Source organism: Manis javanica, chromosome 5, assembly GCF_040802235.1.
Source record: "Manis javanica isolate MJ-LG chromosome 5, MJ_LKY, whole genome shotgun sequence".
Taxonomy (NCBI): domain Eukaryota; kingdom Metazoa; phylum Chordata; class Mammalia; order Pholidota; family Manidae; genus Manis; species Manis javanica.
This window is the reverse complement of record NC_133160.1, coordinates 148,180,113-148,193,252: the sequence shown is the minus strand read 5'-3', so window position 1 is coordinate 148,193,252 and position 13,140 is coordinate 148,180,113.

The following is a 13,140-nucleotide window of genomic DNA, read 5'->3' as shown; positions in this document are numbered from 1 at the left end:
ATTTATTGAAATTTATCTTACAGTCATTACCATTACTAATGCTGGTCAAACCCTTGTAATATGTAACTACCACAAATAAAAGGTATAATAAAATATTTAAGAACCTTGTAATCTCAGGCAATTTTGCAAATCAAAAATCAAAAATCCATTAGCTCCCATATTATTATTTGTTCTTTAACAGGATTTCTCTTGTCTCCCTACTTAAGCAGACATATTGCCAGTGAAGTAAATGAAAATAGTATTATTTACAACATTCCCAGAAATTAAATTTGCCTGGAGTTACTCTGAACTGTGGAGTGAATGGATTTTTCAGGGGCACAGTAAAATTTAAAATCTGAAGCCATTTTTTTATTTACCTAGGAAATGGATAATGTAGCAGCTAAAATGGAAAGCATATATGGAGAGCACATCGTATATGTGAGATTTTGCAGTTACTGTTTTATACAAGAACATAATAGGAATAATTTTTTTTCTACTTCATGTCAGCAGTGAAATATGGCTATAAATCCTTGGAGGAATTTGAACCATGGTTCTAACCATTTGTTTGGCTGTATAAAAACTATATGGAGGAGGAAAGATGATTTTCATACTATCTTTTTGTTTTATTTTTTACCTGTAATTTGAACAATTTCTTTACTTGTAAAGCTATATTTAACAGTGTTTTGGTATCATGTTTTGTGAAACCAGGTCCTATTGTAGAAATTCCTATTCAAATAAGTGATTCACAAAGATGAAAGCTGCTTGGAAGGGTATGATCTTTCCCCTTCGCCCACACAGACAAGACTTCCTGGGAGAGATCTTTGAGACAAGAGAAGACAGCTGAATGGATAAAACTGCAAGGGTATTTGAAATGGACATTCAGTCTTTGGTGTAGATCCCCAGAGCCTAGAGTGGCTGACTTTTTGCTGTACAGGTTTTGCAAGAACAAGCAGGAGCTGTACTTATCTGTGTATTCATAAAAGTCAGTTGTTTTATGAGCAATGTATCCAAGTTAAAACTTGAAACAAATGTGAAATAGGAGTGGAAATAACACCAAGAAATAAGCCCTTTTAAACTATTTGTGTTATCTTGGCTTTGAAAGGTAATTGTTTCCATGAGTGCGTTTTGGGTAATCTAATGAACCCTAAACTTGTTAGAGAGTAGCAACATAAGAGTTACAGGTCTTAAGTCAAAGTTTTGCCTTTCAAATCACCAGGAGTTCAGATTTCAATATCTTAAAAAGATTTTCTCACAGCATAGCATACCCTTTGTAAACATCTTTCCCAGTACAATTCACAGTTGGTTTCAGGGATTAACTGATTAAGAATAGTCAGCTTTTCCTTTCCCTAATTAACAAACTTTTATTAGTACCTCTTAGAGACTTGTTGATTTGGGTTTGGTAGGTCCTTAGAATTGAGCATTTTTGCCCTTGAGAGATTGATCCTGGAAGCAAAATGGCTAAAAATAAGTTACATATCAGTAAAAGACTTTTCAGTCTCCAGCCCATGTATCCCTAGAGTCTCACTTCTATAGATCCAACTGCCTATTTCATACCCTCAGGTCCCTTTCTCTCAATTACTCTGTTTAAGCATATTTCAAAAGTAAAACTAAACTCGTCCTCATACCCCAAATATTTACTTCTCTCCTTCTATCTCCCATATTTTAATCAAAAATATATCTACCAGGTGTTCAAACATGAAACCTAAAATTTATCCCAGTTCCCCCTGTTATCTCTGGAATTCCATTAACTCCATGAACAAGTCTTCAAAAATATCTGTCTAATCCATATACTTGCTTTCATTTCAGTGCCACTACACCAGTGCAGGGCATTGCCATTTCTAGCTTATAGGTAATATCTGTATCTAGCTTCCAGGAATCCACTGGACCCCCCAGCCTCAGACACACTGTAGGGTAAATCGAAGTTTTTACTCAGAATTTCCAGTCTCCCACCCGGCCTTAGTCCATTTACATACCAATGTATGTTTCAGAGCCTTCGGTTGATCTGGGGCAAAGGGTGGACACAAAATGACCGTTTCTACTCCCCTCCATTCCTGGTACATAATTGGTCCATGAACTTCCTTCCAGAATATTCCGGTGGGGAAGGAGAGAGCACTCCACGGCCGGAGGGGACGTATGTACAGGTATGTACAGGAGCCTCACTAAAGAAATAAAAGCCTTTCTTCAACCTTCGTTTCCTTTAACTTACTTCAGCTGCACCAACTTTATAGGGGACTTTTCCCAGACCAGGAACACTCTTCCTCCTGGAGCTATACACACACAAACTTCCCTTTAATTGAGTGTTCAGAATGGAGGTACCGTGATGTTTTAAATATAAATGGACATTTTCCAAATATCTGTTTAAATTATCTTCATAGCTTCTCTTTGGACTTAGAAGTACACAAACTTTTTGAAATCAGGGACCTTATCTCAATGTACAATTGGCAACTATCACAATGCTTTTCACCTACTAAGCATTCTATAAACAGTTGTGTGAAAGCAATGTGACACAAGGAAGAATTCCATAAATATGTCCTTTTTCATAAATGAATAACTCTACTGTTTTGGTATTATACCTCGCATACATAGTGAATTCCACTTAGCCAGAGACAGCTCTTCTGTAATATTCAATTGTACAAAAACCCTCTAGTGTTCTCCTAAGATTTCTCATTTTTTCTTTTAACGTGTGCATTCAGACAGTTTGGGTACAAAATAAGGGGAAATATTTTGATTGTATCCAGAACATTGTTTTTGAAAATGTGTGTGATAAACTTTTAAAGTTTATTTATTCTCATTTTATTTTTATTTAATAATTTCAAATACAGATGCCATTTCTGGAAATTAAGAATTTTCAATAGTCACTTAGAAGATGACTCTCACTTTTCATAATATAATGAAATTCTAAGGACAAATGATAGTTCAGAATGTACTCTTCCGTAAGGAGAATTCATTATGGCACCACCTGCTTGAGCCATCATCAGATTATTATTCTTTTGGTAATGTGTGTCACTATTCAGATACTTTTACTAGGTGTTAAAAATTAAGTATGGCTTTTAGAACTTCCAAGGAAAGTTTAAGTGTTAAAAAGAAAAACCAGAAAGCACACACACACACACACACACACACACACACACACACACACACACTAATTTCTATTATAATGCTGAAGAAATCATATACAATTGGAAAAATGAATGTTTTATCAAATTTATGCTGCCCAGCCTCATATTTAAAAATATCTGTTTAAATACATTCATTTTCAATTTCTTCCATTACTTAATCTAAATTTCAAAATCAAATAACAGTTTTATAATAACTGCCTTTCTCTTGTTTACTGTTACTAAAGTTGTAGTATTTTTCTAATATTAAAGAAGATGTTGTCATACTATGGATCCAAGTAAGCATAGAAACTTTGTAGCTTTTTAGCCAAAGGTAAAAGGGACTCTCACATGAAGCTACACATAGTTCCTCATGTCCCATCTTTAATACAGAGGAATCAGGTTCCTTCTCAGATGTGACCTCATCAGAAAGTCCCTTGCAGACCACCATTCTAAAACTGTTGTCCCCACTCAGTTATTTCCTGTTTCCTTGGCTTGCCTTTTCATTTCCCTTCATAGTATTTATTATAACTGACATCATATATATTTATATAAATACACACACATATATATGATGTCAGATATAATGAATACTATATATATACACATATATTTATGTACATACACACATAACCATATATATGCATTCAAATGCATAGCTGTTTATTATATGTTATACTGGTTACAATGTAAAACCCACTCAGGCAGTTGTTTCTCTGCGTCACACTTACTGATGTATCCCAAGGACCTAACAGGTGATCAATAAATATTTCTGGAATGAAAGTATAAGTGATATTCAACCTTCAAAAAGATAATAAACTTGAAGGGCAGTATAACAGAATCAGTTGAATATGGCGAGTGCTTACCGGATCTCAGCATTCTCTTTCTGCCTGACAAATCTCAGGTATATTTTCTTCAAATTTTTTTTGCCATTTAAATTACAATTCTTTTTAAACAGAAGTAAAAAATTTCCCTGTTCTCTAAATTATATTTTCTTCAATTATTTAGCATTTTTTAACAAACATCAATTGTGTAATGTGAACAACATTCAAATGCATTTGGATTTTAAATATTTTTGTTGGTACATATGCTAAATACTATACTTACCAAACTTGATCAAATTTCCATGTTAGCATTAAATTATATAATTTATATAAAATACAAATATCATAATTTTTCATGAGTCACTACAAAAATGATATGAATGTACAAAATGAGTCAAAGCACTGGTAAATCATACAATTTAAAAAATTCATTTAGGATTATTACACAATCTAAAAAGTAGTTATCAACAAGCTAATAAGCTTTAAAATAATAGTCACCAATCAATCCCAATATACCACTTCAATAATGTACAGTCTCTTGGATAGACTTTCCAACTTTCAGCTATCATCTCCTTATCTTAATTTGCTGTCTATGTGGCTTCACTTTATAAATAATTTCCTTTTCTCTTACCTTCTAAATCTTTTGTTTCATTCCTGTAGAAAAACTTCAAATGAAAACCCATTCACCAGGCTTCTGAAATCATGCATTGGGATTTCTGGATAGTTTTGAAACACATATAAACTTTAAGATCACTGCCAGTAAATTCATGATTTACCTAAACTGGCATTCAGTACCAACTGCTAATCTTCGTAAGTTTCCCTAGCAAACTACTTTTCTATTCTTTTTTTAAACAAACTTGTAGCTGTCTGTATTCCACAGTCCTTTACCATTCATTAGTCATCAGAGAGCTACAATGCCCCCATCTTCCGACCATGGTGCACCTCATCTTCCCTTTCCTGGGAGAGTGATTCTTGTTCCTTTATCAGCCCCGTTCCTTCACCTGGGCTTCTGATGCACGGTTCTCTAACTTTGGCACTCTTGGCATTTTGTTACGGGTGGTTGTTTTTTCATTTAAAGTTGTTTAGGAGTATCCTTACCCTCTGCCCACTAAATGTCAATAATACCACCCTAGTTGTGACAACCAGTGGTGTTTCCAGATATGTGGACAAAACCACTTCCAGTTGAGAACCACTCTTCTAATGAATACCACTCCCTTCCCATACAATTCAGATATCTTTCATCACAAATGAATGACTCTTTGGTATCTTTTCATTCTCCTTAGTTTCTTTCCAGTATCATAAAGTTATGTCCATTTTTTAATCATCTGAAAGCAAAATACAGCCCCTATTATTTTTTACTTTTCCTTATGTTGATTTATCTCTGATATAACTTTAAAAAGGTCCCTTTAAAGTCAAACTTTTGGAATCATTGTCTAAACTGAATTTTATTCCATCTCCTTTCAACTTCAATCTTATGTCTACCAACCCTTAGGAAATACCTGTTTTGTTACTCTATCCGATAAACATTTTTTAAGCCTTAACATTTTAAATATATTGAACATATTGATTATTCATTTATTCTTGGCACACATGCTCCTTTACCCGAGAATTTCCTCAGTTTCATGTTTAAGGTCTTCATTCTGTGTGTTTCACAAAATATTGGTATTATTAGTGGCTCCTGATAGATCCTCTGTTTTGTTTTCTTTTCCATGCTACAAGTTTAACCTACTAATGTAAGCTCTTACACCCTTATCTTCAGCATAGAACTCTCTTCTGGCATAAGGGTATCACTAAAGTTTTCTAATAACTTTTGCTTAAATTGCATCCTCCTTAAAGTATTTTTTTACCATTTTTAGTATACTCAGTGGAATGTCAAAATGATGTATTGCATGTAAAAAACAGAGCCTTACACATTGTTCACACCAATTAATGTTGACATCATCACCATCACCATTATCAACACATCAAAAACATAGATACAATATCAAACTCTTCCTTTAGAGCTTGAATACATATTTAATATAACATGTTCAAAGTGAAATTCTTTACCTCTGCATTTTCCTCAAGCATCATCCTCCTCTTCAGGCTAAACCAGGCTCTATCCTCTTCTCCCCACAGTCTGCTATTCACAGAATACAATTGTTTCTTATTTTTTTAATATTAATATTTACCATCTCCATCACCATTGCTATCATCTGCCTCATCACAGTCTTTGTAGTTGGTGTTTGATCATCTCTCATCTCCAATTCTGTGTTGTCTACCTTCTATATCTTTTCTCTAACCAGTGTGATCATCTGAAACCACAAATCTGGATATCATTCCTCTACTTTAAATTCTATTTTGTCTTTACACGTTCCTGATGTTAGAAGTCAGACTTCTTACCCTAGCTCAGAAGTACCCCACAAACCAGTCCCTCCCTTCTCTCCCCCATGCCATTTCCTCTGCCTGGGACTCCTGGAGCCCTCTGTTCCACTTCTGTCTCTGATTGATGAGAGCCAGAAGATTTCAACAAACTGGTTTAAATTTTGGCCCTGCTTCTTACTGCCACTAACTAGAAGGTGGGAAAGGTTCAAAAACTTCATTTTCTTAAGTAGTGTTAGTAATCTTGCTAAGAATATTAAGCTCCATACAATCTCAGCTTAAATTTTATTTCTGTTATTGCTTTTCTTATCCCTTAGACTTGGTTACTTATACTTACTCCTACTGACGTTCCCCCCTCCTCTATTTCCCTGTTTACATTGTAGGTTTAGTGCCTACTTTTCTTTCCACCCCCCCTTGATTACAAGTGGACATTATGACCATTTTCTTCACCAGGTCATATCAAAGTTCCCAGCCCAGAATATTAGTGGATCAAACATATTTTTAAACAAATGAGTGAATCGATGGAGGGATGAATCAATGAAGGAATGATAATCAGAAGATTTCCTAAATATTCTAATCTCTACTCTTAGGTTCACATGGCAGTTACAGAAATTTATATTAAAAATGCATATTGAGGCAGTTATTAATGTATAAAAATAGGAAATATATTTATTTGAAAAAATATTGGGCAAGTGATATAAGAATGAGAGTAGGCTAAATATCACACTTAATAACAAATATTATTTATTGAGCAATTATCATATACCAGGTCCTATGTTTAACACTAGTGGATTACATAATTTAATTCTTATAATAATACCATAAGAAAAGTACAGCTGACACATGAACAATGCAGGGATTGAGGTGCCAATCCCTAGCACAGTTGAAAATCTGTTCATAATTTTTTATTCCCTAAAAACTTAACTGCTAAAGCCTACTGTTGATCAGAAGCCTTACTGACAGCATAAACAGTTGATTAGTACATATTTTATATGTTATATGCATTACATACTGTATTCTTACAATAAATTAAGCTAGGAAAAGTAATTATGTTTTCAAATTGTTGCATATCTAAAAAAATTTTCCACTCTATTTAAAAAAAGAAAGCCATGTATAAGTGGACCTGCACAATTCAAACTTGTGTTGCTCAAAGGTTAACTGTGTTACCAATATCACATTGTTCCAGCAAAAAAAAGACGAAGAACCAAGAATTTATGTAAGAGGCAGCAGACCATACAACTAATAGGGCATGTCCAGCATTCGCATTAGTCAACAGGGCTCCAGACACCTGGTTTCGTCACTGTGCTCCTGCGCGTATCTCTAGCTTTTTTTGTGTGTGTTTTTCTAAGTGAATGTAAAATACCATCTTAAAGCAAAAAATAATTTTGTATTAAACTTTATGGATGAGGGGACAAAACTATTACAATAAAGAATAGAATGTCAAATGTGCAAAAATTTGTACTATATGTGCAAATTATATATGCAAAGTTCATATATTTAAGGAGATCACTATTTATTATGCTTTTTTCTGAAAATTATATCCAACCATCTACCAAATATCTAAATATTTAAACCTTTTCAATCTGAATTAATTTTGACTGATTCATTGTTCTAAGAGAGGGACTTTTTCTATTTTTTTAAACTTTATTTTTAGATAGTAAAAGCAAATTTAGTGCATAATTATGTGTGTACTTTTAAGGAAGATAATATTGATTAAACACTTTCTTAGTATTTTGAGAAGTCTGCATGTCTGACTTTTTATAAATGAAATCATTTTATAGTTTTGGTTGCCTTATAAAATAAATACACATTTGAGTTACAAATGCCTAAATACCTTTATTTTGTGCCTGATGTATACTGCACAGAAAATTTTGCATTTTTATGGTATATATATTTATACAACACTTATTGTACAAATTGGGATTATAAAACAAGCAAATTTGGCAGTTTATGTATATGTATAATTTAGAGAAACATACTTTCACATGGAAAATTTCATGATTGTTTATTTAACTATAGCATTTTACTGCCACTTGTATTTTAGGTTTGTGTGGGTTTTAGCTCATTATTTATCTCATTTGTTTGAATTCTTTTTTTCTACTGAGCACATTAAGAGAAATGGAGTCAGGACTATTTAGTCACATTTCAAATCACAAGACCAATTAGTAAATAGAGAGGTAATACTTCACAGGCATTATACTGCCAGCTCACTGCTTGACTCACTCATGCAGACTCTATTTTTCACCTTTGTAAATATGTAGAGATAAGTTCTCTACTATGATCCTAGGCTTTATTTTGATGGATCTAATGAATTAGACTCACACTATAAAAAAAAGTCCAATAGCGCATAATGAATTCTTCTCATTCTCTGTGCACCTGTTTCCCCTCATTATATCTGAAAATCTGGGATTATTCCAAAGTGCTGCATAATGACTTTTTGTAAGCAAGACAAGAAGAAGAAATTCTTCAAGGACACAGTGAATTGGTATTTGAAACTGTGCTAAATGACTAGGGAGGAGGGAAGTGATAGCAGCAGGCAGACCATGAGGTGTGCACCATTAGAAGGCGGGAAGATTCAGGGGATAAAGAATCATGCTGCCAGTAATGAAAGGTAGAAAAGTCAAAAACAGTCTCAATTTGTTTAGTATTAGCTCATATTTCCAACTAACAGATTTTTCATGTATTTATTTTTGGAAATAATTTAAACAATATAACTTTTTACATCTTTGAAGGTATTTATAAGAATAATTGTCCCATATGTTTGTAGCCACTATGTATCTATAAATAAATACAACATGGATTTACTTTCATTACAATCCTTGCCTATTTCAAATTTTCTTCCACAGTGGAGGTTGCCATAGGTGGAAGACACCTAACTTCTTCTGTACAAAATTAAGTCATAAAAGGTAATAGGACTATTTGTGAATAAACTTCAACTAAACTTTTTAATTTAAAATAGTATGGTACCAGCTAAGCTTTAAATAATCACCTTGACTCTTTCCATTAAGTTTTGAAATATATAGATTCATCCTTTAATATGTTGCCTTTTTTGATGGATCAAAAACTTTAACTCATACATTGAAATTATTACACATTAAAAAATTATAAAATTTCAATAGTTCATATTTCTGTCAGGAGTTCTGGGTGAATTGAGGTACAGAAAAGGCACATACAGAATTTAAGTCCATTGCTACTAATCCAAATCTTTCTTAGAAGACTATAAAACAAAAAATTTAGACAGAAGTATAGCAGAGTTCAGCTAGGAAAGCAAGAGTCCCAAAAGGTACAGTCCAGAGTGGAGGGACTTCCTTCCTTTCTCCTTTCCAAATGAGCATTACGAATCTATCTACTTTAAGACAGTATCATTTCAAAAGAATTGTCAGTTTGTGGTTTAATGAACCAAATTGCAGGAAATTAATTCATTTATATTAATTAATATTAATATCCAGCAGAACTCACCCACGTATAAAAGTGATTCTAGTTTCTCATGGTCCACAATATTGCTTACACAAAGAGTTTCAGAATATCTTTGGTTTAATTCAAACTTTATTTTCTTCTTTATATCCTCTTCTATTTACTTATTATTTGTAACACTTTTATTATATTAAAATTATACTATTAGTCATAAAACTCTAAGGGAGTTGCCTTTCAGCAGAGTAATATATGCTTCGATGAGGGCTAATAAAGTAATAACAGCTATTATTTACTGAACATTTACTTTATGTTAGACACTGTATCAAGCACATAAAATGCAGTATTTCTTCAACTACTTAAATCAGTGTTTAAAAGGAAAAGGAAAAAAATGAAAGTAGAAACAATACTTTTTATGTTAATAGATGAAAATGTAGTAGAAGGCTCAATTCATGTTATTCAAAATTTTTCTGAGATTATGTTTTCACTGGCCCTTACACTTACTATTAAAAACTGTACATGTCTTTCATTCTAAACTAAACAGTATGGATTGGAAATAACTTTTATTCTTTAACTGATAGAAAAATACTATCCCAGAATACTTAAACAGCTCTCCTTGAAAACTGGCCCCCTTTGTTTAATGTCAGGCTGCTCAGCTTTAACGACAGGAAGAAAATTCCCTCAAAGAAATAATAAGCTATTGAATTCACACTCAACAAGTCTAAGTTTGAGTCTGTTTCAATTTTTAAATGAGAAAAAAGCTCTTATGGTATTTTCAGACTTATATGTGCCAAGATTTGAAAGTTTAATTCAGTATACCTTCTCAGATGGCTGTGCTGTTTAGTAGAGAATTGGAGATTCTTATGGGAGTGAAGAAAACCAGAATTTGTTTCCTTGGGGTAAACTAAGTGTTTGGGTCAGAAAGGCCTGTGATCAAATTAAAGCTCCACAACTTACACATTTGTAACTTTGGCAACTTCTCCAAACCCCTTTGGGACTCAGCTTCTACAGTTATAACTGAAATTAAAGTAATGATATGTTTCTCACAGCGTCAGTAGAAAAGTACTTTGCACATTTATGTCCTGGGTAAATATCAGTGCCTTCTTTCTATCATCTGTTTAACTTTAGCAAGTCATTTAATCTTTTAACAAATAGGGACAGTAATAGTAAATTTGTGAGAAACCAAGATCATGGACCAGATATTTATTTTTAGAATTATTTATTTTATAAAACCATAGAGGAAAGTTGTAACAACATAAATGGCAATACTGACTTGGTTAGTTTTGAACTGGGGCCCTATGTTATATTTTGATGTCTAGACTTCAGAGGAAAGAAACTCTATTAAAAACTTGTAACACAAAATGTGATTTAGTTTCCTCCTACTTTATAATAACTTATGTCTCGTGATTTGTAGAATTTTGGAGCACAAAAAGGCTATGTTGCCACAAGGATATTATTGGAATCCTTACATGGCTTCATTTGTTTTTTTACATCAGATGTATTCATACTCTGTAGTAAAAACCTAGTACATACTCTAATTTACCAATTCACAATTTATCTGCTCACTCTAAATCTCATTCTCCTCACCTACAAAACAGGGATAATAGTGAGACACTATACATTACCTTCAAATGAGTTATTGCGTAAAAAAAGCATTAACACAGACTGTTGTAGGCAGTAACCAGTAAATGGCAGTTCTAATTATTTGAGATACGTGCTAGCCTTGTTCTATGATAAACGTGGTATAATTCTTGAGATACAAACTTTCTGTAGTTATTATAGAAAATGATGTCAAAAATGAGTATTTACTTGCATTAAACACTTTTTTTCACAACTTCATTGAGATATTTTTAATGTTTTGCAATGTGATGTTTTTATAATATGCTGCATTGTGTGAAGAGCATCACAAACAAGCTAATTAACTTATCCATTGCCTCTACTTAGTTACCCCTTGTGGAGAGCAGGGGTAGAAGATTTAACATCTAAACTTTAGCAAAGTACATGTAGAGTATTACTGAGTATCATCCCTATGCTGTCCATTAGATCTCCAGGATTTACTCATCTTACAAAACTGAACCTTTCTACCCTTTGACCAAATTTGACCAAGATTTTCCCTGGCAACCACCATTCAACTGTCTGCTTTTACGAGTTCAACATTTTTAGATGTCGCATACAAGCAGGATCATTCAGTATTTGTCTTTCTGTGGCTAGCTTATTTCACTTACCATAATGTCCTCCAGGGTGAGACATATTGAGGGAAATGGAGAAATATTCTTCTTTTTTTGAAGCTGAATAATACTCCATAATGTGTATATACTGTTTATATATGACTAAAACTATATATTTAGTATGATATATATTTAATTATGTATTTAATGTAGTATAATACAAAAATAAAAAGATACATACTTTAGCCACTGATATGTTGACAGACATTTAGGTTGTTTCCATTTCTTGGCAATTGTGAATAATGCCACAAATATACATTCTTAAAGGACAACATACAGATGGCCAAAAGGTACAGGAAGAGGTGCTCAACATCACTAATCATATGGAAATGCAAATCTAAAGCACAATGAGATAACATTTCATACCTCGTAGAATGTTTCTTACCAAAAAGACAAAAGATAACAAGTGTTGCTGAGGATATAGAGAAAAGGGAACCCTTGTGGACTGCTGATGGGAATGTAAATTGGTACTTTCTGGAAAAGAATATTAGAAATAGGAATCCCATATGATTCAGCAATCCCACTTCTGGGTATATAGTCAAAGGAAATAAAATCAATTCTCATTGTTATAGGCCAACATTCCAAAACACCAGGTATAACAAGCAAGTTTCCTTGTCCTAATGACAGATGAGTTCTAACAAAATAAGCAGCAGGCTTTGCAAGTATAAAGAATCAGGTACAGAAAATGGACCAGATGTAAAATATAAATGATGCCTAAGTAGTATGGCAAGATCTGTTCAATACACAGCAACAGTGGATGCTGTCTACCACCAAAAACCCTTCCACATCCACAGTGCCACTAACACAATTGTGGACAATTTTAGCAATTTTTCTGAAGAGTCAATAATTTCTCAACTGTCCTGTGATTATTTATTTCCTTTTATTTCAATGCCTTAGGTTAAGAAACTGATTGGGTATTTAAATCACTGGGCTAAAATAAAAAGACCAATCTGTAATCTAAAATTTCCATAGTTGGAATACAGATCCTGTCTCCTACCAAGATTCATATACTGGTTGATTGTCTCAAAATAAGAAGTGTGTTTGTGTGCTGAAGAATAAAAACATCATATGCCTCTAGAGGATATTAATTCATTCAATTCAAAAAATTCTCTTACCTTCATAATATTTTTGGCATTAGTAAAATAGTCAAAAAGAAAAGAAACACCTCTGGCCTCACACAGTTTATATGCCAGAGAAGATCTGATAGTGCTCAAATAAATATATAGTTATGCCAGTAGTAGT